Source organism: Nuphar pumila, chromosome 10 (assembly GCF_984573655.1).
Source record: "Nuphar pumila chromosome 10, dmNupPumi1.hap1.1, whole genome shotgun sequence".
NCBI classification, from domain to species: domain Eukaryota; kingdom Viridiplantae; phylum Streptophyta; class Magnoliopsida; order Nymphaeales; family Nymphaeaceae; genus Nuphar; species Nuphar pumila.
This window is the reverse complement of record NC_143258.1, coordinates 113,604,042-113,620,680: the sequence shown is the minus strand read 5'-3', so window position 1 is coordinate 113,620,680 and position 16,639 is coordinate 113,604,042.

Here is a 16,639-nt window from a genome sequence, read left to right as displayed (position 1 = left end):
AAATAATGCTCCTAGAATAGTCGGAGCAATGACCACAATAACAGATCGCCATTTCTTCTTGCTTCTCTTACTTGTGGATGAAACACAAGGGTGCAGACCTTGTGTTTTGCCACATAAACGTGAATTTCCAATTAGTGCCTCTGGCGGAGCATGGAGAAAGATTTGGAAATTCGGAACAGGACCCTCAAGGTCATTGTACGATAAATCAATGGATGATAGGCTTAGCATCCCCTCCAAAGATGACGGGATCGAACCTGTGAGTCTGTTATGGGAGAGATTAAGATTTTCCAGTGATGCGAGTTTGCCAAGCTGAGATGGTATGGGACCTGTGAGCAAGTTCTGGCTAAGGTCCAGTGATATCTGCAGGGATGCTAGACTGCCCAGCTGAAGTGGAATTGGTCCAGTTAAATTGTTATAACTCAGCTTCAACAGAAGTAAATTGGAGCAGTTTCCAATATGTTCTGGTAATCGTTCACTGAGATTGTTCCCTGACAAATCAAGAAATTCTAGAACATGTAGCTTTCCTATTTCTTGGGGAATACTGCCAGAAAGTTGGTTATTGCTCAGATTTAACCTTAACAGTAGTCTGATTTCACCTATCCCTCTTGGCATCTCTCCAGCCAGGCGATTAGAAGACAGGTCAAAGTCTTGTAGCTGTCCCATATGGGCAACTGCTGCAGGAATCCTGCCAGTTATCTGGTTTCCAGAGAGGTGCAAGAATGTAAGATTGTGGCATTCTCCCCAACTTGGTGAGAGCTCTCCAAAAAGCTGGTTGTCGCTCAGATCCATGTATCTCAGGTTTGGATATACTCCAAAAGCTTCCGATATATTGCCGCTGAGTTGGTTCCTGTGTAACCCTGCTTTAACCAAGCTTTTGCAATTTCTCAGGCTTTCTGGAAGAGGTCCTGTGAGTCGGTTATTGGAGGCACTGAGGAAGGAAAGTGACCCACCTTTGCAGATCTGTGATGGTATGGGACCAGATAACTTATTTTCACTCAGCTCCAATCTGTATAGATTTGTCAGGTTCTCTATTTCTAGAGGGATGGTGCCAATGAGTCGATTGTCATAAACAGTGAACCAAGACAACATTTTCAAGTTTCCTAAACTTGCAGGGATCGGCCCGGTGAGGCAATTAGTTTGCAGCGACAGATTCCTCAGGTTAGAAAGACTTCCGGTCTCTGGAGGGATAGATCCTGTTAACTTGTTTTCAAACAACATCAAGTAGCTGAGGTTTGACAGGTTTCCTATAGTAGAAGGGATGGAGCCTGTAAGAAAATTTGTGGAAAGCTCTAAACGAAAGAGATTCTTAAGATATCCTATTTCTGAAGGAATTGGACCAGAAAGTTGGTTTTTATCTAGGAAGATTAGAGAAAGGTTTGTTAGGTTTCCTAAACTGGAAGTGGGTGAACCAGTGAGTCTATTTGTGTACAAATTCATCTCAATCAGATTTGTAAGCTGTCCTATCTCTGGGGGGATATGTCCAGTTAAAGTATTTACATGGAGGTACAAAACTTTTAGGCCTGTGAGATTTCCTACAGAAGAAGGAATGGGACCCATAAGAAAGTTATCTGACAGATCGAGCTGAATTAGATTCTTAAGCTTCCCGATTTCTGGAGGGATGAATCCAGTGAAGTCATTTCCAAGGAGGTTCAAAATGGAAAGGCTTGCTAAATCTCCTACACCAGAAGGAATGGAACCTGTAAGATTGTTCATGGACATGTCTAACTCAGTTAGCTGCTTAAGCTTACCTATTTCTCTAGGAATTGTTCCTGAAATTTGGTTTTGAAAGATGAGCATAACTGAAAGATTGGTCAGATTACCTAAAGCAGAAGGTAGTGAACCACTGAGTTGGTTTTGGTACAAAGACAGCTCCTCCAAATTTGCTAGGTTTCCTATTTCTAGAGGAATGGGCCCTGTCAAATTGTTTCGGAAGATGTACAAAATGCCAAGATCCCACATTTCTCCAATGGAGGAAGGGATAGGACCTGTAAGTAAGTTTATGGACATGTCTAACTCGGTCATATTCTTAAGCTTTCCTATTTCTTGGGGGATTGTGCCAGAAATTTGATTGTTATAGATATACATGATTGAAAGATTGGTGAGGCCTCCTATGGTAGAAGGTAGTGAACCAGTGAGTTGATTTTGGTACAGAGCAAGCTCATTTAGATTAATCAGGTTTCCTATTTCATGGGGTATAGGTCCGGTTAAGTTATTTTTGAAGAAGTACAAGACAGCAAGATTCGACAGATTCCCTATTGTAGAAGGGATAAAGCCTGTAAGAAAGTTTGTGGTCATGTCCAACTGAGTTAGACTCTTAAGCTTTCCTATTTCTGGAGGGATTGTACCATAAATTTGATTTCTATAGATGAACATCTCAGACAGCTTGGTTAGGTTTCCTAAGGTGGATGGCAGTGCACCAGTGAGCTGATTTCTGTACAAAGCTAACTTAACAAGGTGTGCCAGGTTCCCTAAATCCCTAGGGATTGAACCAGTAAGTTTATTTTCATGGAGGTACAATATTTGAAGCTGGGCAAGCATCCCAATCTCCGGAGGAATTGTCCCTGTAAGTTGATTGGAATGAAGATCAAGAATGACAAGCTTCTTCCAATTGGTAAAGAAGGATGGTATCAATTCTCCACTGATCATATTGAACGCTACTCGAAGAACAGAAATCCGAGTAAGATTAGCCAGAGTAAGCGGTAAAGCACCTGTAAGCTGATTGGAAGACAAAGCAAGAAAGGTGAGTTTGAAGAGATTACCAACCTGAGCTGGTATTTTTCCAGAGAGATTGTTATGTATGAGATCAAGATGTTTGAGATTGGGCAACGATGAAAAGTTGAGGGAATCAAGCGTACCTTGAAGACCTGCATTCCGGAGGTGTATTTCAGTTACATACCCCTTGTCACAGTTGATCCCATACCAACTGCATGGCCCACTGGTAGAATTAAGCAGGGACCAGGAAACTAGTTTATGTGCAACAAGGCTGGCTTTCCATTTGCCAAGTGCTTCTGCTTCTGTTTTGGCATCTGTATCTGATATCGGAATCCGGAAAAGAATGAGAAGAAAGAGTAGTTTTTCTTTCATGGTTGATATTGCCTTCTGCAATAGATTGCCTATGAACAGGCTGTGCACCACGTTAAATAGCAGGTGCAGGAAAGCAATTGGCGAAGGAAAACAATTGATGGTGATGAATGATGATGAACCATGGCCCACTTGGGATGTGCAAGTCAATGGTTCCTGCTTATAGATTCCTTTTGCAATTAGGTCTCTCTTGGCATCGACTGGTTTGAACATGGTCCCTCTGCATTTTCCAGGAAAAAACATCATATTGTCTATTATGTATGATCATCCTAAATGTGCAAATAGGAGATCTAGGTAACTATGCGTTGCATTTTCATTGATCTCGATATAGGGTTCAGCACTAACTTTTAGCTAGTGCAGTTAGTCTTCCACTTATCCTATGCATGATTGGAGCAAAGGATTTGTGGTTGATCATCATCTGTACTGAGAAGGCATAGAAGTCAAAAAGCAGCTCTTAGGTATCTGGAAAGAAAGATCACTAGCTCTTGCCCCATGTGGATTCCAGACCTTGAACATGTCCTCATCGAGAATTCTGGTGCTATATAGAGTAGCTTGCATAGTGGGCAACAAAAAAATAAAAGTAGGAAGCATCTCTTTGACCGGTGTTTGTTCTTGCAGATGTCACACGTCTTGGCATTGAAATTTTTTTCTAAGGAGAAACTCTGGGCAATAAGTTGAAATTTTGTTTTCTTCTATCAGCACTGATTTAAATGTAAGACATACAAAAACAAAGAAAGAATATAAAGTTAAAAAAATGTGTTAATATTGCATTAATATAGTGACAGAATTGTGGCATTTTTTAAATAATCAAGATAATGAAAATGTTGCAAAATTTTATCTTCGGAAAATGTCACCAATATTTGTAACTATGGTACATGCATGCTTAGCAAAGCCGTCCTATGGGCACCACACCAGGCGCAGTGTGAAACTTCATAGGCATAATCGTCCTTAAGTCCGACATAGTCAACATTGTATCCCTAATTTCATCTTTTTCTTTCTTGTATCTTGATCGTTTGTTTCGTATTTAGTTGCATTTTTGTTAAGATTAAGCATATATGTAGGTGTTTTCTTAATAAAAAAGATGCATTGGACTAGGTACCATTCATGTTTAGATGTCCTTTCAGTGAGAAAGAGGATCAAGGGTTCATATTGCACTAAAAACTTGATGATAAAAATAAATCAAATTCTTTTAGATAAAACCCATTTGATCCCAACTATAATTTTTAACAGATAATCAATGACAAGTGCATCCAATGGTTTACATTAAGCAAAAAATGTTGCCTTCTTCAAAACAGACCCAGATTGTAAAAGCAGAAATACATACCGGTAGATGCCATGTATGAAACTAGCGTACACGGGTCATCTTTCTCTCATTTTTTGGGTTCGGGGTCCTGCTTACCATCGACATGATGGCTTGGGCTCATCGTGGGCCCATAACCCAATGTTGGTGTTCTTCAAAACAGACCCGAATTGTAAAAGCAGAAATACCGATAAATGCCATGGATGAAACTAGCGTACACGGTTGCTCGGTGTTCTCCTCAGCCTATTGATACCCACAATGAACCCAGGCCATCATGTCGATGGTGAGCAGGGCCCTGAACCCAAAATGAAGGAAAGACACTCCTTGATTGTTCTCTTCAACCAACCAGGCCCCTTATAGACTTTTGAGAGAAACCTGTAGTGGGTGATTACCACAATCAGTGGCATGTAACTCCCATGAGTCATGCTCTCCCATGATGTACCCATGTCAAACCGGGTCACATTAGGTTGTATACTATTCATATTTCAACAAAAAATACTTTCAACCCTGTATTTTTTTTTGAAGTGGTTAGGATGGTTAGGAGATGAAAACCGTTTCGGTGACAGTTTGTACTCAGCAAACTGTCATTCGTTCAAAAGATCAGCTATATATGGAACACATTTCAGATCCAAACCAATTAAGAACCAATAAAATTAAGGTTCAGAACTTTTCTAGATGAACTATTCAGAAATGGAGATTCTACCGGGTCCCCATGCATCTTAAAGCCAGATCGATCTGGGAACTGACCCACAGGGTTCTGTCTCAGATACATCCGGTTAATGGCCCTGTTTAATACCGGCCATGGATTTGGGCAGTCAATGAATTGGATAAGGACCGGATCCAAATTGTTTTTGTTTTGGCCATACATGGCTAGAATGATGGGCATACCATGTGTTGGGTCTAAAACTCAAGGTGGCATTGAACTCAATAGAGTGGAAAACAGATTTAACGAACTTGCCTGATCCATATCCTATCAAGTTGAGGTCCTGGTTCACGTACAAGTGTGAAATTCAACCGCATTCTTGATTGGATCGGAATTATGTCCCAATGCTAATAGTATGGACCTCGGGCTAGGTTAGGGTCTCTATCCTGTGTACCCATGCTTAAAGCCTTGAGAGGAAAGGGCCCTCTTTTCTACTCAAAATGCATATGACGTGAATAGGGATTTTGGTATTTATAGCCTAAGGTGAGGCTAAGAGTACGGATTTGGATCTTGCTCACTAATGATCCAATCCAAGTACAAAGCAATCAAAGTACAATATAATGGACCTTCATTGGATCTGGTCATGCTTATGTCTATAACAAGAAAAATAATTGTTCAGCAGACAGCAGCCGCAGGAGAGTGTGTTGTGTTTCAAAGCATTAAAGCAAAGATCTTAACTTTCTTTTACTTGCTCCTAAAAGACAATTATATTGTCATAGCTTCTTGTGTACAACAGAAGGAAATCACCTGCTTAATGGTCAAAAATTAGCTAGATGCATAAAAAAAATCTTCTAAGGAGAGTAATATCTTTCACCCATGCTGGTAATCCAAAACTACTGCAGTTTAGTGTGTGCACAAGTTTGGTTCTGACAAGCTGCTCAAGTCAACCAACCAAAGCAGAGAGATGCTGAGGAATTGCAGCATTGCTTTTTTTCGTTAGAGAAAGCAGGGGTTAGGCAGACCCCTACCAGTTATACAACCATACCATTTGGGATTCTAACTTGCAACTTCCCGCAACACAAAGGTGACGTGCACTAACTGCTCCTAGCAGACAAGCGGAGCCCCCCGTTGGTAAATTGCAACAGTGCTTGGTTAAAGGCAAATGGGGTCGCCTTCTCCTACGAGGTGTGTAAATATTCCGCAATCTGCTGCTACCCTTCCTGTTATTTCAAATAGTTGGTCTTCAAACTGATTGCTGTTTCTTTAGGTGAGACAGTGCTCTGTCTGATTGGTCTGAAAACACCAGCAAGCTTTTCAAGCCACTCTGGTAAGTTGCTCTGCCCACAGCTCAAGCACATACTCCAATGCATCAACCGCTTGCTGGTAAAAGCTTCCATCTGTGTTACTAATGTGGTGTATCGGGGAGCAAACACATTGTGGTATATGCATAACACATTCGTTCATAATACACACTGATAAGAGGGGATAGGGCCACATACTTGTTCCTGCCATTTCGCTAGTGTTTGAGACAGACGATCTCCTCAGCCGAACTGCTCTTATTGATGAGTACATGACTTCAAGCAATGGGTGAGCAGGGATCGATCTCTGTAAGCCTTCAATTTTGTTTTTTCATCATACCAGTGCCCATCATTGTGGCATATATATATATATATACTAGGAATACCTCTGAAGGGTCACCATGCATCATACCAAAAGACATGATGCATGGAAAGAGACACATAAGAAGGGATACACTGTTTCCCAACAATCTCTCACTTGACTCGAGTATGTGAAAGTTCATGTGGATAGGTCTTAAGTCTACTTTATCAATCCAAATTTGTTGTTACACTAAACTCTTAAACTTTATAAGCAAACTTGATGCATAACCAACAAAAGAAAGAAAGAGAGAATCATATCTTTATTACCAAAATATGATCACATAAAAGTTTGTGTACATGATTATAGGGTTTCAAACAAACCTATCCTCTTAACATGTTTTGCATATAATCCTGGGGTTAAACCCTTGGTAAGAGGATCAACTACCATTTCTTTAGTCTCTATGTTATCAATATACACCAAAAGATTCTTTATCTTCTCATTTACAACAAAATACTTCAACTTCATATCCTTATAAGACGTAGTACTTTGGTTGTTATTGGAGAAGAATACAACGACTTCATTATCACAGAATACTTTCAGTGGTCTCCCAATGGATTCAACCACTTGAAGTCTTAAGATGAAGTTCCACAATCAAATGGCATGTGAAGATGTCTCAAATAGAGCTATAAACTCAGCTTCCATGATGTGGGCAACAGTAGTGGACTACTTCCCACTCCTTCAAGAAATCACATCACCGGCTAATAGAAATATGTATCATGTAGTAGACTTTCTACTGTCAAGACAACCTCTAAGATCTGCATCTGAATAGTCGATAACCTCAAGGTGGTGCGTTTTTCTGTAGGTTAACATATAGTCCTGATAGCGTATGACTTTCTTAGCAGCCTTCTAGTGAGCTAGACCAGGATTCAACTAAAATTTGCCAAGAACCCCGACTGCAAATGATATGTGAGGGTGAGTGCATGTCTGAGCGTACTGCAAGCTGTCGACCACTGATGCATATGGTATCATGGTCATCTGTCCTTTTTCTTCTTCAGTCTGTGGGCAGTCCTTAAGGCTCAATTTATCCCCTTTTAATATGGGTGCCGTAGTATGAGCACAATGCTCCATCCTATTATCTCTTAAGAACTTTATTAATATAAGTTTTTTTAGAGAAACCTAGTACACCTTTCGACCTATCTCGACAGATCTCAATGTCGAGAACATAGGTAGCCTCTCTCAGGTCTTTCATTTCAAAATGGAAGAATAAAAATTGTTTGGTTTCTGTCAGCATATCCTTATCGTTGGTTGCAAGTAAGATGCCATCCACATAAAGTACCAGAATTATGAACTTACTCTCACTTGTCTTGAGGTATACACATCGATCAACGATATTTTCAGTGAATCCAAAGGTCAAAATGACTTTGGTGAACTTCATATACCATTGACGAGAGGCTTGTTTAAGTCCATATATTGACTTTTTCAACTTGCAAACCAAACAGTCTGACTTACCTTTATAGAAACCTAGAGGTTGATCCATGTATACCTCTTCACTTAATTCACCATTTAAAAAAGTTATTTTTACATCCACTTGGTGTAGCTCTAGATCAAAATGAGCTACTAGGGCAAAAATAATCATCATTGACTCCTTAGCTGAGACAGGAGAAAATATCTCATTGTAGTCAATGCCCTCCATTTGAGTGAAACCTTTAGCAACCAGACTTGCCTTATACTTTTCGATATTGCCTTTAGAGTCTCTTTTGGTCTTGAAGACCCACTTGCACCCTACGGGCTTGACTCCTCTAGGCAATTTGACAAGGTCTCATACTTGGTTTTTGGCCATAGAGTCTAGCTTTTCTTTCATGGCCTCTATCGAAGATGAAGATTGCTCATACTCAACAGCTTCCTTAAAAGAAGATGAATCCTCAATATCTATGAAATCATTGGGCTTATGTAGATACACCACATAATCTGGATGGATAGCTGATCTTTTAATTCTTGTGGATCTCCTGACAGGTGAACTAACTTGATCCTATTAAAATGTGGCGGGTCAAAGACTGAGATGGGTTTTGCATGTTGATTTGTAAAACGGTTCTTATGTAAAGAACCTGAATTTGTTTAAAAAAGTAAAAGAGACCAAACAATGTAATTAATTTCTTCCTTAATGTCCCTTTCAAGGTGTAGGAATCTTGGATGGCGGTTTTGGAGAAACCATGAGGATACTAAAACTTCATGTGTGATTGTGTCTCTAAACCCGATATGGTTGTTCACCGCCTAGCCACGATTTTAGAAAGATTCAACCACTTTGCCTAGGAGTGGTGTTATTGACTTAATTGTAGTTATTGGTATACCAAAAAAGTAACGTCAGTGGATGTTGATTTTTCTGATGTCTCGGCATTAGATGATGACTTCTAATGTTCTAATGGTTGGTGTTGATTCTTGATATCGGTCGAGAAACAAGTGTGGAAATCAGTAATAAAATACAAATTGTGTGTTAAGCTACAACTGAAAACTTAACTTGGACTTCGAGAAATTATGCCTGTTTAGAAAAATACATGGTTTTGCCTAAAAACCTAGATTTGCCCTAATGAAAACCAAAATTTTCAAATACTAACCTACTATAGAAATCTATCAAATTTTATGGTGTGACAGAGGATAGTTAAGCAAGGATTTTTGCCTTTTACAAATTTGGGATTTGACCTATGGTCGGAGATTTACAGCTCTGGCAAGTTTGATCGGAATCCGGTAACTCTAGAACTTAAGGCAGACTGACAGGTTTTCACAAAAAATACAAGAAAAATGGCAAACAGTAGCCAACATGGCTGAAATTTTAGGATAAGGTCTCTGACACACAGAGGAACAATTCCTCTTTTGATAGTTTCATCATTGGACTCATGGATTGGGAGGACACAAGCGGTTATCAGACCTCTAATTCTGATAAACTTGAAATGACAGGGAATGGATAGGTGAGTTTGTAAAATCTAAACATGATAGAATCTAAATATCTAAGACTGATGAAACAAGCAAAAGCAATAGTGCTAATGCCTTGACTCAATGACGCCTGAATAGAGTTTGTGTGAATGACGTTGATCTCATGGTATGCTGGCTGATCAGAACACTTCAAGATTGTGATCTGACGATCACAATGGACGTGATACCACAGGCAGATTCCAAGATTTAATATGTAAAACAAAATTCGTGTGATTAGCTGTTTACTCTGGTTCACACAAATTAAAAATCTAGCAAAGTCAACAGTTTGAACGTAAACCTATCAATTCAATCTCATGTTGCAGATTGGATTAGAATGACACGGTGATGGCCAAGATGAGGAATCGTTACGCTGAGGTTACTAAATGCAACTAAAAAAACAAGGGTAAAGAACTAGCCACTATATTAAACACAAATCTAACCCTGGTACACTATCTGCACTCAATCTATTTATGCAAGAACGGATAAAATTCAGAACTCGACAAGCCTAATTAAAATAACGATATTAAGATAATTACTAATATGCTATACTAATTCAATGCAACACGAAGAAGAAATCCAGCACTCCTAAAGCAAAATATCTCTTTTTTTTTATTTAAGACAGATCAAAACAAAGAAGTTATGTAACACTTAAATCTAATTGCACAATGCACACACGCATAGACAAGAAAATGCTACAGATTATGCGGCTAAACTATAAATGCACAACGACCATGATATGTTGGATGCACATACTACAGAAAAGGGGAGAAGACGGAGAAAACGTTACCGAATATTCGACTGGACTGGTTGCGAAAAGAGTGGCCTCTCCACGATTTGTGCCCATCATGCTGCACCCTTTGATGAAGGAAGACGGATCCGCCGGCGAGAAGAAAGGGAGAAAGAGAAGAAGAAGTAGGAAAGAAAAGGAGAGGGAATCGACTGAGAGAGAGAGAGAGACGTGAGCTTCAAAGTGGGTGACGCCTCTTTTTTTCCTCAAACTTCTTATTTATAATATTTTAATTAGGTTTTGGAAACTTTTTCAAAAAGGGTTTGTACATTTTTTAAATATTTCAAACAACTCCATTTTTTTGAAAGTATTTTCCAAAAACTTAATTAATTTCTCAAAAAGGGTTCAGCTTGCTCAATTTAATATTTGATAAAAATCTTTGAAAACCTTCGCAAACAAGCATTTTTTAAGTAATTATTGCACGTGATCATGCATGAAAATATATGATTTTATGTGTAAAAATTATGCATGATCACCAGACTTAATGAAATGATGGACTACCCAAAGGCAGTGATGTCATGTTCAAAGTCTAGCAGGACAAAATGAAAAGAGTGTATCTCAGCACATGAAACATGTAGCACCCAAAGGTGCCATGTCGACTTGTCTCTAGCTAGATGTCTTTTCAGTTTTATCAAATAGTGGGCGGCGAAGTGCATTTGCGTGTTATAGGTACTCACCAAAGTAGGACCATAATGACCCCTAGCACTTGCCTAAAAAAGTTTAAATGATAAAGAGATCTTATTATTGTATTTACCTTTTCAAATCTTAAATGTGCATGAATATTTATGAATGTCCATTTATCATTACAGTGTCTAATTTTGTTGTTCATGATGGTCCAAGTCATATCCATTTTCTAGATGAAACAAATTTTGTGATTGGAAGGAAACTGCACAATTCACATTGGGTTATATGGATCTAGATTTAGCCATGTGCAAGCCTGAGCCTGCACCGTTAACTAACAATAGCATAATTGAACAAAAAACTAATTTTGATAAGTGGGAGTGCTCAAATAAACTTAGCCTACTACTTATGCAGTCTCATATGGCTAAGAATATTAGGAGCGTCATACCCGCATATAGAACAGTAAAAGAATTTTTGAAAGCTATAGAGGCGCAATTTGTCAGTTCACATAAAGCAAGGGCTAGCACCTTGATGACAAGGTTAATATCTATGAAATATACCAGTGGGAGAAACATCCAACAACACATTCTAGAAATGAAAAATATAGCAACACGATTGAATGACATGAAGGTCAGTATATCTGATTCCTTTTTGGTCCACTTAATAATGACTTATCTACCTAGTGAATATGAACCCTTCAAGATCTCTTACAACATACATAATGATGAATGAACATTCAATGACTTGATGTCCAAGTGTGTTGAGAAAGAAGAGAGACTGAAAGGAGAAAAGATACATAGTGCTCACGTATCTTCTTATAAAGGTCACAAAAGACATTGACCAAAGAAGAATGCCATTAAGAAAAAGGCAAAGAGGAACTCAGATACATCTGTGTCCAACGGGTCAGGCGCCAAGTCTCATGAAGAATCTTCTATCAAGTGCTTCTTTTGCAAGAAAAATGGACATTTAAAGGCAAGTTGCATGAGGCACAAGAACTGGCTATCAAAAAAGGTAACTTGTCATTCGTTTCTCATTAATATAATTTGATTAGCATTCCAACTAATAGCTGGTGGATTGATTCAGGTGCTACTGTCCATATTGCCAACTCCTTGCAGGTTTTCCTGAACAGAAGAAAACTAACAAATCATGAAAGGAGCATCTTCTCAAAAAACAAGATGTGCTCACATGTTAAGGTCGTTAGAACCTGCAGAGTGATTTTAGAAAATGGTTTTATTTTGGACTTATTTGATACATTTTATATACCAACATACAGCAGGAACCTCATTTCTGTATCAAAACTGGATTCCATTGGATATTGTTTTAAATTTAAAATTCAAAAAGGATTATCTATAAGAATTCAGTTCTTGTTGGTTCTGTGAATGTATATGATGGATTGTATCGACTGGAAACTAATGTCCAAATTTGTGAAACCCTTTCCTCGGAAAATATGTTGATTGGCAATAAACGTAGCTTATTAGATGAACAATCCTATATGCTCTGGCATCGTCGTCTGAGTCATATCTCTAAAGATAGGATCCAACGACTTGTGAAAGAAGGGATTCTTAAATCCATTAATTTCACAGTTAGGGAAACATGTTTGGATTGCATAAAGACCAAGCAAACCAACACATACAAGAAAGGTGTCAAAAGGAGCAACCACAAGTTGAAAATTGTTCATACGGATGTATGTGGACCCTTCTCTCCTTGTCATACAAGAGAAAGGTACTTTGTCACCTTCATTGATGATTACTTCTGGTACATGTATCTCTACTTGTTATTTAAAAATTTTGAAGTCTATAATGTTTTTAAGGACTTCAAGAAAGAAGTAGAGAAACAAATAGGGGACGTAATAAAAATAGTCAGATCAGATCGAGGTGGCGAGTTCTATGGGCGTTTCACTGAGATGGGACAACGGGAAGGACCATTAGCATGATTTCTTAGGGAAGAAGAAATAGTCCCTCAATACACTATGCCAGGAAGTGCATATCAGAGTGGTGTAGCTGAAAGAAGAAATTGTACGCTTAAAGAAATAATACGTGCAATGCTGAACTACTCAACCCTTCCTATCACCCAGTGGGGTGAAGCTCTGCGAATAGTCGTACATGTCTTAAACAAGGTTCCTACTAAGGTTGTCTCAACAACACCTTATGAGTTGTGGATAGGTAGGAAACCATGTCTATGTTACATGCATATATGGAGTTGTCCTGCAGAAGCAAATTTATATAATCCCCACATTAAGGCTTTTAACCCCAAGACAATCAGTGGTTTCTTCATTGGTTATCCAGAAAGGTCAAAAGGATTTAGGTTTTATTGTCCATCTCATACACTACAAATAGTAGAAACAGATAAAGCTAGATTTTTAGAAGATGATTCTATTGGTATAAATGCATTGCAAAACCTCTCTTTTGAGAAAATTCCGGATAAAGTTACTCCACCTAAAAATTTAAAACTTTCTTTCATTATTCATTCGAATGATAAAACAAAAGTTGATTCAGTTAGTGATGCACCAACTCAAGAAGAACCATTTATGGATCATGCTAAAGAGCATCCACAGTTATTGGTTCATCTTAGTCTTACTTATAGTAGTACTTCTTGCTTAGCAGTGAGTGAACATGCCTTTAATTTTTAAGTAGAATGAGTTCAGTTTGAATTGCATCTAGTTAGATTTAATTTGTTAGTGTGTTAGTTTGATAGAATGCTTTCTTTTCTTAAATTATAAGTAATTAGTTGTTTCAAGTTCATTATTAGTTACTTAGAATGTTAGTTTGGTGGTTAGTTTGTTAGACTAGTTTTGGTTTCACTTGAAATATTATATTTTGTTACTGGTGTTTTTGTGGTTCTGCTCGTTTTGTTTTGTTTTTTGCAAGAAACCATTCGGACATACGGTGAGCCCTCAGAGAGCTCTCTGGAATAAGGATCAATAAAGGAGAAGTATAACGATTATCATCATTCATAGAGAAAGAAAAAGAGAGAAACAAATCAATTCAAAGGGACAGGAGGACTACAACGAGGCTTCAACATTGAAGATTTTTTTCCTTTTTTTTTTTAGATTAGGCTATTATTTTATTCAATTCATTGGATTGTAATAAGGTCATTTTATTCTTTTATTCATTTAAGCCCTCTGTGTAGGGCAACACTCTTTAGTTATTCATTTATTTAATTATTTTTTTTCTTGGCAATAAAGAGTAGCATAGTTGTGTGTGTTGAATACAAGTATCTTCCGTTTCCTGAGATCGACCCGGACTCCACCACTTGTGCGAGTCGGTTTTTATATTTTTGGTGTATGGCTTTCACATTGTTTTTATAATAAAATATCATTTTCAAAACCATTTTTTTTAACTCACACCATCTGGCACAATTCTAATATTGACTCATTCCATTATTGGTACAAAATAACTTAATTAAGCATATATTTGACCACTTTGATGATTACAAAGGCATCTTAATCAAAATTCAAATACCATACTTTATGTCAATATTGTCCATATGATGCACAAAAATACATATTTCTAAAACATAAATGAAATATCATGCATCATAACATAATGTTTGTGAAATAAACTAAGTGTTATACATGGAATGTGCTTAAAACTCCTTAATTGATTCTAAAATTGAATGAATCAATCACAATGATACTCCAAAATGGTCCAAAAAAGCCCCAAAAACATTGAACTGACACCAAAACCATTCAAACCGATTATTTTATTCATAAAAGGTATTCAAAAACATGATGAACCGATGAAAATAACCTCTGAACCGGTTAGAAAAGCAGTGAACCGATCCAGAAAACCCCAGAATTGGTCTGAAAAGGCTTTAAACTGGTCTAAAATACACTGAATCAGACTGGAACAGACAAAACCGATCCCAAAAAATACTGAACCGGCCCTCAAACGCCTCAAACGCCTCAAACTGGTTTTGTACTACTCGAATCGATCCTAGAATGCAAAGAACCGGTCTGAAGAATATCTCGTTCCGAACAGTAGAGAACACATTGTTCCAGAACGGGAACTGGATCGGGTCGGGTTCAATGAAAAACAATACCCAAGATCCGAAAGCCAAATGGATCCCGATCTTGGATTTGGATCTCAGAGCCCTCTACTGACCCAAGATCCATAAACTTAATGGATTCAGGTCGTTATGTCGGGTCGGTCACAGTGGCAGACTCGGATCCAGAAAACTTAATGGATCCGAGTTGCGGGTCAGATTCTTGGAACCGTAAGTAGACTCGGGTCCAAAACTAGAAATGGATCTAGGTTACAGGTCCAAGGCCTGGATCCCACCACGGATCAGGTCTGCAAACTGTAGACCTTATCCAGAGTTTTAAATAAAACCCATTAGGGTTTTCTCCTTCTCAAAACTTCTGAGAGAGAGAGAGAGAGAAAATTTGAAGCTGACAGACCGAAAGTGGCGGGCGACGGGTGATAGGCAGACCACTGGCGATTGGCATCTCTGGTAAGGGGGTGCAGAACAACGTCGGAAAAAAGTTTTCCCGGCATCGCTCATCAACCCCAACCTGTCGGTGTCTCTGACTGGTTCAATCGACCCAGAGAGGGCAGATGACCTTCGACCGAAAAAAGGGTGGCTTCTGATGGTCGATGGACCCGACGGATGCAGCAGAGGTGATGGACCTGACAGACACAATAGAGCCTTCTAGTTGCCTCGCCACGACCCAAAAATGGCTCGGCAAAGAATCGAGGTTCGTTGTGAGTAAGACCCAGAGATGTCCCCCTTCCCTCGACCCACAAATCGCTATCCGAATCACGACCAACTTGTCAGGGTTATATCTCCCTAACCAGAGATCGGATTTCAAATCCGTAAAAAGTGGTGTATTCGTTATGAAGTCTAGTTTATTCTTGTAAATTTTTAGCGATTTCTATGGTCATTTGATACCCCATTTGGATCTAAAACCAGACCTCTATCAGTCTGCCTTATTTGAGTGACATAGGTTTTTATTTCATTTTGTAAGAGTCATAATTCCCCAACAGAAGATCATTTTCCAAATCCGTAAAAAGGGTTTTCTTCCTCTATGTGTCTAGTTTATATCTAGAAAGTTTTATAACTTTTTATGCTCATTTGATATTTCAAACCTGTTAAAAACCGAGACGGCTTGAACAAACTTTTTATGTTTTGGTTTTTAACAAGTTTGAAATATCAAATGAGCATAAAAAGTTATAAAACTTTCCAGATATAAACTAGACACATAGAGAAAGAAAACCCTTTTTACGGATTTGGAAAATGATCTTCCGTTGGGGAATTATGACTCTTACAAAATGAAATAAAAACCTATGTCACTCAAATAAGGGAGACTGATAGAGGTCTGGTTTTAGATCCAAATGGGATATCAAATGACCATAGAAATCACTGAAAATTTACAAGAATAAACTAGACTTTATAACGAAGACACCATTTTTTACGGATTTGAAATCCGATCTCTGGTTAGGGAGATATGGCCCTGACAAGTTGATCCTGATTCGGATAGCGATTTGTATCACAAATCGCTGTAGTGTTTAGCGAGAAACACTACAAATCGCTATAGCGAGGTCCAGCAACACTATAAATAGCTGTGGGTCTCGTTAGAGACCCGAAAATACTATAAATCATAGTTAAAATACCGAAAAACACTACAAATCACTGTGGGGCT